This window comes from Pristiophorus japonicus, unplaced genomic scaffold, assembly GCF_044704955.1.
Source record: "Pristiophorus japonicus isolate sPriJap1 unplaced genomic scaffold, sPriJap1.hap1 HAP1_SCAFFOLD_30, whole genome shotgun sequence".
Classification (NCBI taxonomy): domain Eukaryota; kingdom Metazoa; phylum Chordata; class Chondrichthyes; family Pristiophoridae; genus Pristiophorus; species Pristiophorus japonicus.
In genome coordinates this window covers 11222447-11241389 of record NW_027252779.1, presented here as the reverse complement: position 1 = coordinate 11241389, position 18943 = coordinate 11222447, and the positions used below count along the sequence as shown (strand labels likewise).

At 44.3% G+C, this 18943-nt stretch overlaps 14 non-coding genes across 14 annotated transcripts; all 14 read left to right on the top strand.

Annotated features, from left to right (window-relative positions):
* Nucleotides 1–227: 227 nt before the first annotated feature.
* Nucleotides 228–301, top strand: trnai-aau (transfer RNA isoleucine (anticodon AAU)). Its single transcript has one exon. It is a non-coding gene; the product is annotated as a tRNA-Ile (tRNA).
* A 541-nt stretch (nucleotides 302–842) lies between these two features.
* Nucleotides 843–914, top strand: trnae-uuc (transfer RNA glutamic acid (anticodon UUC)). Its single transcript has one exon. It is a non-coding gene; the product is annotated as a tRNA-Glu (tRNA).
* Nucleotides 915–2337: 1423 nt separating this feature from the next.
* Nucleotides 2338–2411, top strand: trnai-aau (transfer RNA isoleucine (anticodon AAU)). Its single transcript has one exon. It is a non-coding gene; the product is annotated as a tRNA-Ile (tRNA).
* Nucleotides 2412–2952: 541 nt separating this feature from the next.
* trnae-uuc (transfer RNA glutamic acid (anticodon UUC)) lies at nucleotides 2953–3024 on the top strand. Its single transcript has one exon. It is a non-coding gene; the product is annotated as a tRNA-Glu (tRNA).
* Nucleotides 3025–4447: 1423 nt separating this feature from the next.
* Nucleotides 4448–4521, top strand: trnai-aau (transfer RNA isoleucine (anticodon AAU)). Its single transcript has one exon. It is a non-coding gene; the product is annotated as a tRNA-Ile (tRNA).
* A 2036-nt stretch (nucleotides 4522–6557) lies between these two features.
* On the top strand, nucleotides 6558–6631 carry trnai-aau (transfer RNA isoleucine (anticodon AAU)). Its single transcript has one exon. It is a non-coding gene; the product is annotated as a tRNA-Ile (tRNA).
* A 2036-nt stretch (nucleotides 6632–8667) lies between these two features.
* trnai-aau (transfer RNA isoleucine (anticodon AAU)) lies at nucleotides 8668–8741 on the top strand. The gene has a single exon. It is a non-coding gene; the product is annotated as a tRNA-Ile (tRNA).
* A 2036-nt stretch (nucleotides 8742–10777) lies between these two features.
* Nucleotides 10778–10851, top strand: trnai-aau (transfer RNA isoleucine (anticodon AAU)). The gene has a single exon. It is a non-coding gene; the product is annotated as a tRNA-Ile (tRNA).
* A 541-nt stretch (nucleotides 10852–11392) lies between these two features.
* trnae-uuc (transfer RNA glutamic acid (anticodon UUC)) lies at nucleotides 11393–11464 on the top strand. Its single transcript has one exon. It is a non-coding gene; the product is annotated as a tRNA-Glu (tRNA).
* A 1423-nt stretch (nucleotides 11465–12887) lies between these two features.
* On the top strand, nucleotides 12888–12961 carry trnai-aau (transfer RNA isoleucine (anticodon AAU)). The gene has a single exon. It is a non-coding gene; the product is annotated as a tRNA-Ile (tRNA).
* A 540-nt stretch (nucleotides 12962–13501) lies between these two features.
* Nucleotides 13502–13573, top strand: trnae-uuc (transfer RNA glutamic acid (anticodon UUC)). Its single transcript has one exon. It is a non-coding gene; the product is annotated as a tRNA-Glu (tRNA).
* A 1422-nt stretch (nucleotides 13574–14995) lies between these two features.
* trnai-aau (transfer RNA isoleucine (anticodon AAU)) lies at nucleotides 14996–15069 on the top strand. Its single transcript has one exon. It is a non-coding gene; the product is annotated as a tRNA-Ile (tRNA).
* A 2036-nt stretch (nucleotides 15070–17105) lies between these two features.
* trnai-aau (transfer RNA isoleucine (anticodon AAU)) lies at nucleotides 17106–17179 on the top strand. The gene has a single exon. It is a non-coding gene; the product is annotated as a tRNA-Ile (tRNA).
* Nucleotides 17180–17721: 542 nt separating this feature from the next.
* On the top strand, nucleotides 17722–17793 carry trnae-uuc (transfer RNA glutamic acid (anticodon UUC)). Its single transcript has one exon. It is a non-coding gene; the product is annotated as a tRNA-Glu (tRNA).
* Nucleotides 17794–18943: the final 1150 nt, after the last annotated feature.

Here is an 18943-nt window from a genome sequence, read left to right as displayed (position 1 = left end):
TGTTCAGCGGTTGCGTGATAATAATTTTCAACATGAATTGTTTTTAGATTAAGCTGTTACGTTCTGTTACGTTCTATTTACACTCTGCGCAGTGTTGTAGATGAACAGTGAACAATGTTTAAGCGATGTGATGCGTTCAATGTTTATGCAGTAAATCTGTCATCCGGTGTGAGTTGGAAACACAATCCCCGCAGAGTGAGCTTTCACGCAACGTTAACACAACTTGTGGCCGGTTAGCTCAGTTGGTTAGAGCGTGGTGCTAATAACGCCAAGGTCGCGGGTTCGATCCCCGTACGGGCCATTCCAGTGTTTTTCATAATTTTTATTCGGTTTTTAATCACGTTGAAAATCAAATCTTTATAATGAAACAAATCCACACAGAATCACAAGGGTTGGGAATTATTTGGAATAACAGTCATTGCTACTTGCCGACGGGGTGGAGAGGCACATCTTTCTGTTTATTTCTGTTTCTTGGTTTGCTGATAAACGATGAACCGGAGGCCTGTTCCCGTAAATGCTCAAAAGTAGGAACAGACAGCCAGAACGGTTCTGTCGCCTGGAGATGGGCAAAAGACTGCAGTTCAGGACAAAAACACTAAATGAAATGTTCACCCGGCACCGAGAGTGAAAAATCCCGAGAAAAGGACAGAATGAAATAGATTTCAGTGGATGCCTACCCGCACGTGATGCTGCGGATGCGCGGACATATCTTTGGTGTTCTCCACAAAAAATGCCATTTGCTACGAACAGTTTTACCTGGCGCGAAAGTGGTGAGACTTTGGAAGGAGCAAGCAGGAAAGACTGTGTTGGTCTGCTTGTTGGCAAGCAAATGTGTAGCAGCTTCCCTGGTGGTTTAGTGGTTAGGTTTCGGCGCTTTCACCGCTGCGGCCCGGGTTCGATTCCCGGTCAGGGAACATTGTATTTTCGGCCGTTTGACCTGCAAGGCTGTTCTTGAACAAATTCACAGCTCACTGCACTCTTGCTGCCCCAACCATCAGCAGCGCATCATTCGTTGTAGTGATACAGCACACACTTCTGTGCCTTCCGTTTCAAAGTCAGCAGTAAATGAGGAGATCTCGCTCTCGCTCAACTGGTGCTGATTGACACCGTAAATGTTGCCGATCATGGCTAACTTTAGCCTTCCGTGTACATTTTTGCGGCACATCACTCTAGCTTACCATCTGTCAATGCATTGCCAGTGTGGAAATATTCAGCATTTTAAACTTAGCAACGTCTGCAAGACTGGAATCAGTGAATGCCTGGGCCATGGCCACTGATAACTTATCCCGAGCATTCATTTGGCCTGGGCCCCTCCTATATTGCACATTGGCTCACTGTGTGTCTATGTTTAGCGTTCACAGGCAATTTACAAGCTCTGAATTTCCCAGCAGTGAATTCATGGAGTGATTGATCTAACCGATATTCAACATCAGTATTGTTAAGTCTCAAACAGTTATAAACTCTCCAGTATATTTCACTGTGTCTTCAAGACGGTGAGTTCGAGCCTGTTGTGCAAGCTTTGTTTCTTTATGAACACTTCAGCAGAACATTAAATCAACATGTGGAATTGAATTGCTGATTGACACTGTAAATTTGCCAACATTTAACTGCAGTGTGACAACAATCACCGTTATAATTAGGCTTCCATTACGTTCTTGCACGACATCACCCTAAGTAACCTAGTTGATCACAGCACAGATATCAGTTAATTCATTGCCAGTGCGAAAAAATACACATTTTGAACTTAGCAACGTGTACAAGACCATTGCCTGGATCGTGGGCACTGATAACGGAACATGAGCATTAAGATTTTCGGTATCATTATACTTTACATTGACACAACCTGAGCTCTGAGATGTGTTTTGGACCCATTGCCCCGAAACGAGGACAGAGTGGGTGGGGCAATTCCTTCCGGGGTCAGGTTTTCTTTCAAAAAGGTGTGAGAAAACTTTGCTTCGTTCACTGTCAGACCGAAATAGTTCAGTTGGGAAGGCGTTTGACTGAAGATCCAGATGGTTCATGGCTCAATCCCGTGTTTCAGCAATTTTTGGTTATTTCGCGTTCCCTTCATTCTAAGGGTAGTGGCTGATTTTATATCGGGACAGTGGGCTGTTCAGCGGTTGCGTGATAATAATTTTCAACATGAATTGTTTTTAGATTAAGCTGTTACGTTCTGTTACGTTCTATTTACACTCTGCGCAGTGTTGTAGATGAACAGTGAACAATGTTTAAGCGATGTGATGCGTTCAATGTTTATGCAGTAAATCTGTCATCCAGTGTGAGTTGGAAACACAATCCCCGCAGAGTGAGCTTTCACGCAACGTTAACACAACTTGTGGCCGGTTAGCTCAGTTGGTTAGAGCGTGGTGCTAATAACGCCAAGGTCGCGGGTTCGATCCCCGTACGGGCCATTCCAGTGTTTTTCATAATTTTTATTCGGTTTTTAATCACGTTGAAAATCAAATCTTTATAATGAAACAAATCCACACAGAATCACAAGGGTTGGGAATTATTTGGAATAACAGTCATTGCTACTTGCCGACGGGGTGGAGAGGCACATCTTTCTGTTTATTTCTGTTTCTTGGTTTGCTGATAAACGATGAACCGGAGGCCTGTTCCCGTAAATGCTCAAAAGTAGGAACAGACAGCCAGAACGGTTCTGTCGCCTGGAGATGGGCAAAAGACTGCAGTTCAGGACAAAAACACTAAATGAAATGTTCACCCGGCACCGAGAGTGAAAAATCCCGAGAAAAGGACAGAATGAAATAGATTTCAGTGGATGCCTACCCGCACGTGATGCTGCGGATGCGCGGACATATCTTTGGTGTTCTCCACAAAAAATGCCATTTGCTACGAACAGTTTTACCTGGCGCGAAAGTGGTGAGACTTTGGAAGGAGCAAGCAGGAAAGACTGTGTTGGTCTGCTTGTTGGCAAGCAAATGTGTAGCAGCTTCCCTGGTGGTTTAGTGGTTAGGTTTCGGCGCTTTCACCGCTGCGGCCCGGGTTCGATTCCCGGTCAGGGAACATTGTATTTTCGGCCGTTTGACCTGCAAGGCTGTTCTTGAACAAATTCACAGCTCACTGCACTCTTGCTGCCCCAACCATCAGCAGCGCATCATTCGTTGTAGTGATACAGCACACACTTCTGTGCCTTCCGTTTCAAAGTCAGCAGTAAATGAGGAGATCTCGCTCTCGCTCAACTGGTGCTGATTGACACCGTAAATGTTGCCGATCATGGCTAACTTTAGCCTTCCGTGTACATTTTTGCGGCACATCACTCTAGCTTACCATCTGTCAATGCATTGCCAGTGTGGAAATATTCAGCATTTTAAACTTAGCAACGTCTGCAAGACTGGAATCAGTGAATGCCTGGGCCATGGCCACTGATAACTTATCCCGAGCATTCATTTGGCCTGGGCCCCTCCTATATTGCACATTGGCTCACTGTGTGTCTATGTTTAGCGTTCACAGGCAATTTACAAGCTCTGAATTTCCCAGCAGTGAATTCATGGAGTGATTGATCTAACCGATATTCAACATCAGTATTGTTAAGTCTCAAACAGTTATAAACTCTCCAGTATATTTCACTGTGTCTTCAAGACGGTGAGTTCGAGCCTGTTGTGCAAGCTTTGTTTCTTTATGAACACTTCAGCAGAACATTAAATCAACATGTGGAATTGAATTGCTGATTGACACTGTAAATTTGCCAACATTTAACTGCAGTGTGACAACAATCACCGTTATAATTAGGCTTCCATTACGTTCTTGCACGACATCACCCTAAGTAACCTAGTTGATCACAGCACAGATATCAGTTAATTCATTGCCAGTGCGAAAAAATACACATTTTGAACTTAGCAACGTGTACAAGACCATTGCCTGGATCGTGGGCACTGATAACGGAACATGAGCATTAAGATTTTCGGTATCATTATACTTTACATTGACACAACCTGAGCTCTGAGATGTGCTTTGGACCCATTGCCCCGAAACGAGGACAGAGTGGGTGGGGCAATTCCTTCCGGGGTCAGGTTTTCTTTCAAAAAGGTGTGAGAAAACTTTGCTTCGTTCACTGTCAGACCGAAATAGTTCAGTTGGGAAGGCGTTTGACTGAAGATCCAGATGGTTCATGGCTCAATCCCGTGTTTCAGCAATTTTTGGTTATTTCGCGTTCCCTTCATTCTAAGGGTAGTGGCTGATTTTATATCGGGACAGTGGGCTGTTCAGCGGTTGCGTGATAATAATTTTCAACATGAATTGTTTTTAGATTAAGCTGTTACGTTCTGTTACGTTCTATTTACACTCTGCGCAGTGTTGTAGATGAACAGTGAACAATGTTTAAGCGATGTGATGCGTTCAATGTTTATGCAGTAAATCTGTCATCCAGTGTGAGTTGGAAACACAATCCCCGCAGAGTGAGCTTTCACGCAACGTTAACACAACTTGTGGCCGGTTAGCTCAGTTGGTTAGAGCGTGGTGCTAATAACGCCAAGGTCGCGGGTTCGATCCCCGTACGGGCCATTCCAGTGTTTTTCATAATTTTTATTCGGTTTTTAGTCACGTTGAAAATCAAATCTTTATAATGAAACAAATCCACACAGAATCACAAGGGTTGGGAATTATTTGGAATAACAGTCATTGCTACTTGCCGACGGGGTGGAGAGGCACATCTTTCTGTTTATTTCTGTTTCTTGGTTTGCTGATAAACGATGAACCGGAGGCCTGTTCCCGTAAATGCTCAAAAGTAGGAACAGACAGCCAGAATGGTTCTGTCGCCTGGAGATGGGCAAAAGACTGCAGTTCAGGACAAAAACACTAAATGAAATGTTCACCCGGCACCGAGAGTGAAAAATCCCGAGAAAAGAACAGAATGAAATAGATTTCAGTGGATGCCTACCCGCACGTGATGCTGCGGATGCGCGGACATATCTTTGGTGTTCTCCACAAAAAATGCCATTTGCTACGAACAGTTTTACCTGGCGCGAAAGTGGTGAGACTTTGGAAGGAGCAAGCAGGAAAGACTGTGTTGGTCTGCTTGTTGGCAAGCAAATGTGTAGCAGCTTCCCTGGTGGTTTAGTGGTTAGGTTTTGGCGCTTTCACCGCTGCGGCCCGGGTTCGATTCCCGGTCAGGGAACATTGTATTTTCGGCCGTTTGACCTGCAAGGCTGTTCCTGAACAAATTCACAGCTCACTGCACTCTTGCTGCCCCAACCATCAGCAGCGCATCATTCGTTGTAGTGATACAGCACACACTTCTGTGCCTTCCGTTTCAAAGTCAGCAGTAAATAAGGAGATCTCGCTCTCGCTCAACTGGTGCTGATTGACACCGTAAATGTTGCCAATCATGGCTAACTTTAGCCTTCCGTGTACATTTTTGCGGCACATCACTCTAGCTTACCATCTGTCAATGCATTGCCAGTGTGGAAATATTCAGCATTTTAAACTTAGCAACGTCTGCAAGACTGGAATCAGTGAATGCCTGGGCCATGGCCACTGATAACTTATCCCGAGCATTCATTTGGCCTGGGCCCCTCCTATATTGCACATTGGCTCACTGTGTGTCTATGTTTAGCGTTCACAGGCAATTTACAAGCTCTGAATTTCCCAGCAGTGAATTCATGGAGTGATTGATCTAACCGATATTCAACATCAGTATTGTTAAGTCTCAAACAGTTATAAACTCTCCAGTATATTTCACTGTGTCTTCAAGACGGTGAGATCGAGCCTGTTGTGCAAGCTTTGTTTCTTTATGAACACTTCAGCAGAACATTAAATCAACATGTGGAATTGAATTGCTGATTGACACTGTAAATTTGCCAACATTTAACTGCAGTGTGACAACAATCACCGTTATAATTAGGCTTCCATTACGTTCTTGCACGACATCACCCTAAGTAACCTAGTTGATCACAGCACAGATATCAGTTAATTCATTGCCAGTGCGAAAAAATACACATTTTGAACTTAGCAACGTGTACAAGACCATTGCCTGGATCGTGGGCACTGATAACGGAACATGAGCATTAAGATTTTCGGTATCATTATACTTTACATTGACACAACCTGAGCTCTGAGATGTGCTTTGGACCCATTGCCCCGAAACGAGGACAGAGTGGGTGGGGCAATTCCTTCCGGGGTCAGGTTTTCTTTCAAAAAGGTGTGAGAAAACTTTGCTTCGTTCACTGTCAGACCGAAATAGTTCAGTTGGGAAGGCGTTTGACTGAAGATCCAGATGGTTCATGGCTCAATCCCGTGTTTCAGCAATTTTTGGTTATTTCGCGTTCCCTTCATTCTAAGGGTAGTGGCTGATTTTATATCGGGACAGTGGGCTGTTCAGCGGTTGCGTGATAATAATTTTCAACATGAATTGTTTTTAGATTAAGCTGTTACGTTCTGTTACGTTCTATTTACACTCTGCGCAGTGTTGTAGATGAACAGTGAACAATGTTTAAGCGATGTGATGCGTTCAATGTTTATGCAGTAAATCTGTCATCCAGTGTGAGTTGGAAACACAATCCCCGCAGAGTGAGCTTTCACGCAACGTTAACACAACTTGTGGCCGGTTAGCTCAGTTGGTTAGAGCGTGGTGCTAATAACGCCAAGGTCGCGGGTTCGATCCCCGTACGGGCCATTCCAGTGTTTTTCATAATTTTTATTCGGTTTTTAGTCACGTTGAAAATCAAATCTTTATAATGAAACAAATCCACACAGAATCACAAGGGTTGGGAATTATTTGGAATAACAGTCATTGCTACTTGCCGACGGGGTGGAGAGGCACATCTTTCTGTTTATTTCTGTTTCTTGGTTTGCTGATAAACGATGAACCGGAGGCCTGTTCCCGTAAATGCTCAAAAGTAGGAACAGACAGCCAGAACGGTTCTGTCGCCTGGAGATGGGCAAAAGACTGCAGTTCAGGACAAAAACACTAAATGAAATGTTCACCCGGCACCGAGAGTGAAAAATCCCGAGAAAAGAACAGAATGAAATAGATTTCAGTGGATGCCTACCCGCACGTGATGCTGCGGATGCGCGGACATATCTTTGGTGTTCTCCACAAAAAATGCCATTTGCTACGAACAGTTTTACCTGGCGCGAAAGTGGTGAGACTTTGGAAGGAGCAAGCAGGAAAGACTGTGTTGGTCTGCTTGTTGGCAAGCAAATGTGTAGCAGCTTCCCTGGTGGTTTAGTGGTTAGGTTTTGGCGCTTTCACCGCTGCGGCCCGGGTTCGATTCCCGGTCAGGGAACATTGTATTTTCGGCCGTTTGACCTGCAAGGCTGTTCCTGAACAAATTCACAGCTCACTGCACTCTTGCTGCCCCAACCATCAGCAGCGCATCATTCGTTGTAGTGATACAGCACACACTTCTGTGCCTTCCGTTTCAAAGTCAGCAGTAAATGAGGAGATCTCGCTCTCGCTCAACTGGTGCTGATTGACACCGTAAATGTTGCCAATCATGGCTAACTTTAGCCTTCCGTGTACATTTTTGCGGCACATCACTCTAGCTTACCATCTGTCAATGCATTGCCAGTGTGGAAATATTCAGCATTTTAAACTTAGCAACGTCTGCAAGACTGGAATCAGTGAATGCCTGGGCCATGGCCACTGATAACTTATCCCGAGCATTCATTTGGCCTGGGCCCCTCCTATATTGCACATTGGCTCACTGTGTGTCTATGTTTAGCGTTCACAGGCAATTTACAAGCTCTGAATTTCCCAGCAGTGAATTCATGGAGTGATTGATCTAACCGATATTCAACATCAGTATTGTTAAGTCTCAAACAGTTATAAACTCTCCAGTATATTTCACTGTGTCTTCAAGACGGTGAGATCGAGCCTGTTGTGCAAGCTTTGTTTCTTTATGAACACTTCAGCAGAACATTAAATCAACATGTGGAATTGAATTGCTGATTGACACTGTAAATTTGCCAACATTTAACTGCAGTGTGACAAAAATCACCGTTATAATTAGGCTTCCATTACGTTCTTGCACGACATCACCCTAAGTAACCTAGTTGATCACAGCACAGATATCAGTTAATTCATTGCCAGTGCGAAAAAATACACATTTTGAACTTAGCAACGTGTACAAGACCATTGCCTGGATCGTGGGCACTGATAACGGAACATGAGCATTAAGATTTTCGGTATCATTATACTTTACATTGACACAACCTGAGCTCTGAGATGTGTTTTGGACCCATTGCCCCGAAACGAGGACAGAGTGGGTGGGGCAATTCCTTCCGGGGTCAGGTTTTCTTTCAAAAAGATGTGAGAAAACTTTGCTTCGTTCACTGTCAGACCGAAATAGTTCAGTTGGGAAGGCGTTTGACTGAAGATCCAGATGGTTCATGGCTCAATCCCGTGTTTCAGCAATTTTTGGTTATTTCGCGTTCCCTTCATTCTAAGGGTAGTGGCTGATTTTATATCGGGACAGTGGGCTGTTCAGCGGTTGCGTGATAATAATTTTCAACATGAATTGTTTTTAGATTAAGCTGTTACGTTCTGTTACGTTCTATTTACACTCTGCGCAGTGTTGTAGATGAACAGTGAACAATGTTTAAGCGATGTGATGCGTTCAATGTTTATGCAGTAAATCTGTCATCCAGTGTGAGTTGGAAACACAATCCCCGCAGAGTGAGCTTTCACGCAACGTTAACACAACTTGTGGCCGGTTAGCTCAGTTGGTTAGAGCGTGGTGCTAATAACGCCAAGGTCGCGGGTTCGATCCCCGTACGGGCCATTCCAGTGTTTTTCATAATTTTTATTCGGTTTTTAATCACGTTGAAAATCAAATCTTTATAATGAAACAAATCCACACAGAATCACAAGGGTTGGGAATTATTTGGAATAACAGTCATTGCTACTTGCCGACGGGGTGGAGAGGCACATATTTCTGTTTATTTCTGTTTCTTGGTTTGCTGATAAACGATGAACCGGAGGCCTGTTCCCGTAAATGCTCAAAAGTAGGATCAGACAGCCAGAACGGTTATGTCGCCTGGAGATGGGCAAAAGACTGCAGTTCAGGACAAAAACACTAAATGAAATGTTCACCCGGCACCGAGAGTGAAAAATCCCGAGAAAAGGACAGAATGAAATAGATTTCAGTGGATGCCTACCCGCACGTGATGCTGCGGATGCGCGGACATATCTTTGGTGTTCTCCACAAAAAATGCCATTTGCTACGAACAGTTTTACCTGGCGCGAAAGTGGTGAGACTTTGGAAGGAGCAAGCAGGAAAGACTGTGTTGGTCTGCTTGTTGGCAAGCAAATGTGTAGCAGCTTCCCTGGTGGTTTAGTGGTTAGGTTTCGGCGCTTTCACCGCTGCGGCCTGGGTTCGATTCCCGGTCAGGGAACATTGTATTTTCGGCCGTTTGACCTGCAAGGCTGTTCCTGAACAAATTCACAGCTCACTGCACTCTTGCTGCCCCAACCATCAGCAGCGCATCATTCGTTGTAGTGATACAGCACACACTTCTGTGCCTTCCGTTTCAAAGTCAGCAGTAAATAAGGAGATCTCGCTCTCGCTCAACTGGTGCTGATTGACACCGTAAATGTTGCCAATCATGGCTAACTTTAGCCTTCCGTGTACATTTTTGCGGCACATCACTCTAGCTTACCATCTGTCAATGCATTGCCAGTGTGGAAATATTCAGCATTTTAAACTTAGCAACGTCTGCAAGACTGGAATCAGTGAATGCCTGGGCCATGGCCACTGATAACTTATCCCGAGCATTCATTTGGCCTGGGCCCCTCCTATATTGCACATTGGCTCACTGTGTGTCTATGTTTAGCGTTCACAGGCAATTTACAAGCTCTGAATTTCCCAGCAGTGAATTCATGGAGTGATTGATCTAACCGATATTCAACATCAGTATTGTTAAGTCTCAAATAGTTATAAACTCTCCAATATATTTCACTGTGTCTTCAAGACGGTGAGATCGAGCCTGTTGTGCAAGCTTTGTTTCTTTATGAACACTTCAGCAGAACATTAAATCAACATGTGGAATTGAATTGCTGATTGACACTGTAAATTTGCCAACATTTAACTGCAGTGTGACAACAATCACCGTTATAATTAGGCTTCCATTACGTTCTTGCACGACATCACCCTAAGTAACCTAGTTGATCACAGCACAGATATCAGTTAATTCATTGCCAGTGCGAAAAAATACACATTTTGAACTTAGCAACGTGTACAAGACCATTGCCTGGATCGTGGGCACTGATAACGGAACATGAGCATTAAGATTTTCGGTATCATTATACTTTACATTGACACAACCTGAGCTCTGAGATGTGCTTTGGACCCATTGCCCCGAAACGAGGACAGAGTGGGTGGGGCAATTCCTTCCGGGGTCAGGTTTTCTTTCAAAAAGGTGTGAGAAAACTTTGCTTCGTTCACTGTCAGACCGAAATAGTTCAGTTGGGAAGGCGTTTGACTGAAGATCCAGATGGTTCATGGCTCAATCCCGTGTTTCAGCAATTTTTGGTTATTTCGCGTTCCCTTCATTCTAAGGGTAGTGGCTGATTTTATATCGGGACAGTGGGCTGTTCAGCGGTTGCGTGATAATAATTTTCAACATGAATTGTTTTTAGATTAAGCTGTTACGTTCTGTTACGTTCTATTTACACTCTGCGCAGTGTTGTAGATGAACAATGAACAATGTTTAAGCGATGTGATGCGTTCAATGTTTATGCAGTAAATCTGTCATCCAGTGTGAGTTGGAAACACAATCCCCGCAGAGTGAGCTTTCACGCAACGTTAACACAACTTGTGGCCGGTTAGCTCAGTTGGTTAGAGCGTGGTGCTAATAACGCCAAGGTCGCGGGTTCGATCCCCGTACGGGCCATTCCAGTGTTTTTCATAATTTTTATTCGGTTTTTAATCACGTTGAAAATCAAATCTTTATAATGGAACAAATCCACACAGAATCACAAGGGTTGGGAATTATTTGGAATAACAGTCATTGCTACTTGCCGACGGGGTGGAGAGGCACATCTTTCTGTTTATTTCTGTTTCTTGGTTTGCTGATAAACGATGAACCGGAGGCCTGTTCCCGTAAATGCTCAAAAGTAGGAACAGACAGCCAGAACGGTTCTGTCGCCTGGAGATGGGCAAAAGACTGCAGTTCAGGACAAAAACACTAAATGAAATGTTCACCCGGCACCGAGAGTGAAAAATCCCGAGAAAAGGACAGAATGAAATAGATTTCAGTGGATGCCTACCCGCACGTGATGCTGCGGATGCGCGGACATATCTTTGGTGTTCTCCACAAAAAATGCCATTTGCTACGAACAGTTTTACCTGGCGCGAAAGTGGTGAGACTTTGGAAGGAGCAAGCAGGAAAGACTGTGTTGGTCTGCTTGTTGGCAAGCAAATGTGTAGCAGCTTCCCTGGTGGTTTAGTGGTTAGGTTTCGGCGCTTTCACCGCTGCGGCCCGGGTTCGATTCCCGGTCAGGGAACATTGTATTTTCGGCCGTTTGACCTGCAAGGCTGTTCCTGAACAAATTCACAGCTCACTGCACTCTTGCTGCCCCAACCATCAGCAGCGCATCATTCGTTGTAGTGATACAGCACACACTTCTGTGCCTTCCGTTTCAAAGTCAGCAGTAAATGAGGAGATCTCGCTCTCGCTCAACTGGTGCTGATTGACACCGTAAATGTTGCCAATCATGGCTAACTTTAGCCTTCCGTGTACATTTTTGCGGCACATCACTCTAGCTTACCATCTGTCAATGCATTGCCAGTGTGGAAATATTCAGCATTTTAAACTTAGCAACGTCTGCAAGACTGGAATCAGTGAATGCCTGGGCCATGGCCACTGATAACTTATCCCGAGCATTCATTTGGCCTGGGCCCCTCCTATATTGCACATTGGCTCACTGTGTGTCTATGTTTAGCGTTCACAGGCAATTTACAAGCTCTGAATTTCCCAGCAGTGAATTCATGGAGTGATTGATCTAACCGATATTCAACATCAGTATTGTTAAGTCTCAAACAGTTATAAACTCTCCAGTATATTTCACTGTGTCTTCAAGACGGTGAGATCGAGCCTGTTGTGCAAGCTTTGTTTCTTTATGAACACTTCAGCAGAACATTAAATCATCATGTGGAATTGAATTGCTGATTGACACTGTAAATTTGCCAACATTTAACTGCAGTGTGACAACAATCACCGTTATAATTAGGCTTCCATTACGTTCTTGCACGACATCACCCTAAGTAACCTAGTTGATCACAGCACAGATATCAGTTAATTCATTGCCAGTGCGAAAAAATACACATTTTGAACTTAGCAACGTGTACAAGACCATTGCCTGGATCGTGGGCACTGATAACGGAACATGAGCATTAAGATTTTCGGTATCATTATACTTTACATTGACACAACCTGAGCTCTGAGATGTGTTTTGGACCCATTGCCCCGAAACGAGGACAGAGTGAGTGGGGCAATTCCTTCCGGGGTCAGGTTTTCTTTCAAAAAGGTGTGAGAAAACTTTGCTTCGTTCACTGTCAGACCGAAATAGTTCAGTTGGGAAGGCGTTTGACTGAAGATCCAGATGGTTCATGGCTCAATCCCGTGTTTCAGCAATTTTTGGTTATTTCGCGTTCCCTTCATTCTAAGGGTAGTGGCTGATTTTATATCGGGACAGTGGGCTGTTCAGCGGTTGCGTGATAATAATTTTCAACATGAATTGTTTTTAGATTAAGCTGTTACGTTCTGTTACGTTCTATTTACACTCTGCGCAGTGTTGTAGATGAACAGTGAACAATGTTTAAGCGATGTGATGCGTTCAATGTTTATGCAGTAAATCTGTCATCCAGTGTGAGTTGGAAACACAATCCCCGCAGAGTGAGCTTTCACGCAACGTTGACACAGCTTGTGGCGGGTTAGCTCAGTTGGTTAGAGCGTGGTGCTAATAACGCCAAGGTCGCGGGTTCGATCCCCGTACGGGCCATTCCAGTGTTTTTCATAATTTTTATTCGGTTTTTAGTCACGTTGAAAATCAAATCTTTATAATGAAACAAATCCACACAGAATCACAAGGGTTGGGAATTATTTGGAATAACAGTCATTGCTATTGCCGACGGGGTGGAGAGGCACATCTTTCTGTTTATTTCTGTTTCTTGGTTTGCTGATAAACGATGAACCGGAGGCCTGTTCCCGTAAATGCTCAAAAGTAGGAACAGACAGCCAGAACGGTTCTGTCGCCTGGAGATGGGCAAAAGACAGCAGTTCAGGACAAAAACACTAAATGAAATGTTCACCCGGCACCGAGAGTGAAAAATCCCGAGAAAAGGACAGAATGAAATAGATTTCAGTGGATGCCTACCCGCACGTGATGCTGCGGATGCGCGGACATAGCTTTGGTGTTCTCCACAAAAAATGCCATTTGCTACGAACAGTTTCACCTGGCGCGAAAGTGGTGAGACTTTGGAAGGAGCAAGCAGGAAAGACTGTGTTGGTCTGCTTGTTGGCAAGCAAATGTGTAGCAGCTTCCCTGGTGGTTTAGTGGTTAGGTTTCGGCGCTTTCACCGCTGCGGCCCGGGTTCGATTCCCGGTCAGGGAACATTGTATTTTCGGCCGTTTGACCTGCAAGGCTGTTCCTGAACAAATTCACAGCTCACTGCACTCTTGCTGCCCCAACCATCAGCAGCGCATCATTCGTTGTAGTGATACAGCACACACTTCTGTGCCTTCCGTTTCAAAGTCAGCAGTAAATGAGGAGATCTCGCTCTCGCTCAACTGGTGCTGATTGACACCGTAAATGTTGCCAATCATGGCTAACTTTAGCCTTCCGTGTACATTTTTGCGGCACATCACTCTAGCTTACCATCTGTCAATGCATTGCCAGTGTGGAAATATTCAGCATTTTAAACTTAGCAACGTCTGCAAGACTGGAATCAGTGAATGCCTGGGCCATGGCCACTGATAACTTATCCCGAGCATTCATTTGGCCTGGGCCCCTCCTATATTGCACATTGGCTCACTGTGTGTCTATGTTTAGCGTTCACAGGCAATTTACAAGCTCTGAATTTCCCAGCAGTGAATTCATGGAGTGATTGATCTAACCGATATTCAACATCAGTATTGTTAAGTCTCAAACAGTTATAAACTCTCCAGTATATTTCACTGTGTCTTCAAGACGGTGAGATCGAGCCTGTTGTGCAAGCTTTGTGTCTTTATGAACACTTCAGCAGAACATTAAATCAACATGTGGAATTGAATTGCTGATTGACACTGTAAATTTGCCAACATTTAACTGCAGTGTGACAACAATCACCGTTATAATTAGGCTTCCATTACGTTCTTGCACGACATCACCCGAAGTAACCTAGTTGATCACAGCACAGATATCAGTTAATTCATTGCCAGTGCGAAAAAATACACATTTTGAACTTAGCAACGTGTACAAGACCATTGCCTGGATCGTGGGCACTGATAACGGAACATGAGCATTAAGATTTTCGGTATCATTATACTTTACATTGACACAACCTGAGCTCTGAGATGTGTTTTGGACCCATTGCCCCAAAACGAGGACAGAGTGAGTGGGGCAATTCCTTCCGGGGTCAGGTTTTCTTTCAAAAAGGTGTGAGAAAACTTTGCTTCGTTCACTGTCAGACCGAAATAGTTCAGTTGGGAAGGCGTTTGACTGAAGATCCAGATGGTTCATGGCTCAATCCCGTGTTTCAGCAATTTTTGGTTATTTCGCGTTCCCTTCATTCTAAGGGTAGTGGCTGATTTTATATCGGGACAGTGGGCTGTTCAGCGGTTGCGTGATAATAATTTTCAACATGAATTGTTTTTAGATTAAGCTGTTACGTTCTGTTACGTTCTATTTACACTCTGCGCAGTGTTGTAGATGAACAGTGAACAATGTTTAAGCGATGTGATGCGTTCAATGTTTATGCAGAAATCTGTCATCCAGTGTGAGTTGGAAACACAATCCCCGCAGAGTGAGCTTTCACGCAACGTTAACACAACTTGTGGCGGGTTAGCTCAGTTGGTTAGAGCGTGGTGCTAATAACGCCAAGGTCGCGGGTTCGATCCCCGTACGGGCCATTCCAGTGTTTTTCATAATTTTTATTCGGTTTTTAGTCACGTTGAAAATCAAATCTTTATAATGAAACAAATCCACACAGAATCACAAGGGTTGGGAATTATTTGGAATAACAGTCATTGCTACTTGCCGACGGGGTGGAGAGGCACATCTTTCTGTTTATTTCTGTTTCTTGGTTTGCTGATAAACGATGAACCGGAGGCCTGTTCCCGTAAATGCTCAAAAGTAGGAACAGACAGCCAGAACGGTTCTGTCGCCTGGAGATGGGCAAAAGACTGCAGTTCAGGACAAAAACACTAAATGAAATGTTCACCCGGCACCGAGAGTGAAAAATCACGAGAAAAGGACAGAATGAAATAGATTTCAGTGGATGCCTACCCGCACGTGATGCTGCGGATGCGCGGACATATCTTTGGTGTTCTCCACAAAAAATGCCATTTGCTCCGAACAGTTTTACCTGGCGCGAAAGTGGTGAGACTTTGGAAGGAGCAAGCAGGAAAGACTGTGTTGGTCTGCTTGTTGGCAAGCAAATGTGTAGCAGCTTCCCTGGTGGTTTAGTGGTTAGGTTTAGGCGCTTTCACCGCTGTGGCCCGGGTTCGATTCCCGGTCAGGGAACATTGTATTTTCGGCAGTTTTACCTGCAAGGCTGTTCCTGAACAAATTCACAGCTCACTGCACTCTTGCTGCCCCAACCATCAGCAGCGCATCATTCGTTGTAGTGATACAGCACACACTTCTGTGCCTTCCGTTTCAAAGTCAGCAGTAAATGAGGAGATCTCGCTCTCGCTCAACTGGTGCTGATTGACACCGTAAATGTTGCCAATCATGGCTAACTTTAGCCTTCCGTGTACATTTTTGCGGCACATCACTCTAGCTTACCATCTGTCAATGCATTGCCAGTGTGGAAATATTCAGCATTTTAAACTTAGCAACGTCTGCAAGACTGGAATCAGTGAATGCCTGGGCCATGGCCACTGATAATTTATCCCGAGCATTCATTTGGCCTGGGCCCCTCCTATATTGCACATTGGCTCACTGTGTGTCTATGTTTAGCGTTCACAGGCAATTTACAAGCTCTGAATTTCCCAGCAGTGAATTCATGGAGTGATTGATCTAACCGATATTCAACATCAGTATTGTTAAGTCTCAAACAGTTATAAACTCTCCAGTATATTTCACTGTGTCTTCAAGACGGTGAGATCGAGCCTGTTGTGCAAGCTTTGTTTCTTTATGAACACTTCAGCAGAACATTAAATCAACATGTGGAATTGAATTGCTGATTGACACTGTAAATTTGCCAACATTTAACTGCAGTGTGACAACAATCACCGTTATAATTAGGCTTCCATTACGTTCTTGCACGACATCACCCTAAGTAACCTAGTTGATCACAGCACAGATATCAGTTAATTCATTGCCAGTGCGAAAAAATACACATTTTAAACTTAGCAACGTGTACAAGACCATTGCCTGGATCGTGGGCACTGATAACGGAACATGAGCATTAAGATTTTCGGTATCATTATACTTTACATTGACACAACCTGAGCTCTGAGATGTGTTTTGGACCCATTGCCCCGAAACGAGGACAGAGTGGGTGGGGCAATTCCTTCCGGGTTCAGGTTTTCTTTCAAAAAGGTGTGAGAAAACTTTGCTTCGTTCACTGTCAGACCGAAATAGTTCAGTTGGGAAGGCGTTTGACTGAAGATCCAGATGGTTCATGGCTCAATCCCGTGTTTCAGCAATTTTTGGTTATTTCGCGTTCCCTTCATTCTAAGGGTAGTGGCTGATTTTATATCGGGACAGTGGGCTGTTCAGCGGTGTCGTGATAATAATTTTCTACATGAATTGTTTTTAGATTAAGCTGTTACGTTCTGTTACGTTCTATTTACACTCTGCGCAGTGTTGTAGATGAACAGTGAACAATGTTTAAGCGATGTGATGCGTTCAATGTTTATGCAGTAAATCTGTCATCCAGTGTGAGTTGGAAACACAATCCCCGCAGAGTGAGCTTTCACGCAACGTTAACACAACTTGTGGCCGGTTAGCTCAGTTGGTTAGAGCGTGGTGCTAATAACGCCAAGGTCGCGGGTTCGATCCCCGTACGGGCCATTCCAGCGTTTTTCATAATTTTTATTCGGTTTTTAGTCACGTTGAAAATCAAATCTTTATAATGAAATAAATCCACACAGAATCACAAGGGTTGGGAATTATTTGGAATAACAGTCATTGCTACTTGCCGACGGGGTGGAGAGGCACATCTTTCTGTTTATTTCTGTTTCTTGGTTTGCTGATAAACGATGAACCGGAGGCCTGTTCCCGTAAATGCTCAAAAGTAGGAACAGACAGCCAGAACGGTTCTGTCGCCTGGAGATGGGCAAAAGACTGCAGTTCAGGACAAAAACACTAAATGAAATGTTCACCCGGCACCGAGAGTGAAAAATCCCGAGAAAAGGACAGAATGAAATAGATTTCAGTGGATGCCTACCCGCACGTGACGCTCGCGGATGCGCGGACATATCTTTGGTGTTCTCCACAAAAAATGCCATTTGCTACGAACAGTTTTACCTGGCGCGAAAGTGGTGAGACTTTGGAAGGAGCAAGCAGGAAAGACTGTGTTGGTCTGCTTGTTGGCAAGCAAATGTGTAGCAGCTTCCCTGGTGGTTTAGTGGTTAGGTTTCGGCGCTTTCACCGCTGCGGCCCGGGTTCGATTCCCGGTCAGGGAACATTGTATTTTCGGCCGTTTGACCTGCAAGGCTGTTCCTGAACAAATTCACAGCTCACTGCACTCTTGCTGCCCCAACCATCAGCAGCGCATCATTCGTTGTAGTGATACAGCACACACTTCTGTGCCTTCCGTTTCAAAGTCAGCAGTAAATGAGGAGATCTCGCTCTCGCTCAACTGGTGCTGATTGACACCGTAAATGTTGCCAATCATGGCTAACTTTAGCCTTCCGTGTACATTTTTGCGGCACATCACTCTAGCTTACCATCTGTCAATGCATTGCCAGTGTGGAAATATTCAGCATTTTAAACTTAGCAACGTCTGCAAGACTGGAATCAGTGAATGCCTGGGCCATGGCCACTGATAACTTATCCCGAGCATTCATTTGGCCTGGGCCCCTCCTATATTGCACATTGGCTCACTGTGTGTCTATGTTTAGCGTTCACAGGCAATTTACAAGCTCTGAATTTCCCAGCAGTGAATTCATGGAGTGATTGATCTAACCGATATTCAACATCAGTATTGTTAAGTCTCAAACAGTTATAAACTCTCCAGTATATTTCACTGTGTCTTCAAGACGGTGAGATCGAGCCTGTTGTGCAAGCTTTGTGTCTTTATGAACACTTCAGCAGAACATTAAATCAACATGTGGAATTGAATTGCTGATTGACACTGTAAATTTGCCAACATTTAACTGCAGTGTGACAACAATCACCGTTATAATTAGGCTTCCATTACGTTCTTGCACGACATCACCCGAAGTAACCTAGTTGATCACAGCACAGATATCAGTTAATTCATTGCCAGTGCGAAAAAATACACATTTTGAACTTAGCAACGTGTACAAGACCATTGCCTGGATCGTGGGCACTGATAACGGAACATGAGCATTAAGATTTTCGGTATCATTATACTTTACATTGACACAACCTGAGCTCTGAGATGTGTTTTGGACCCATTGCCCCAAAACGAGGACAGAGTGAGTGGGGCAATTCCTTCCGGGGTCAGGTTTTCTTTCAAAAAGGTGTGAGAAAACTTTGCTTCGTTCACTGTCAGACCGAAATAGTTCAGTTGGGAAGGCGTTTGACTGAAGATCCAGATGGTTCATGGCTCAATCCCGTGTTTCAGCAATTTTTGGTTATTTCGCGTTC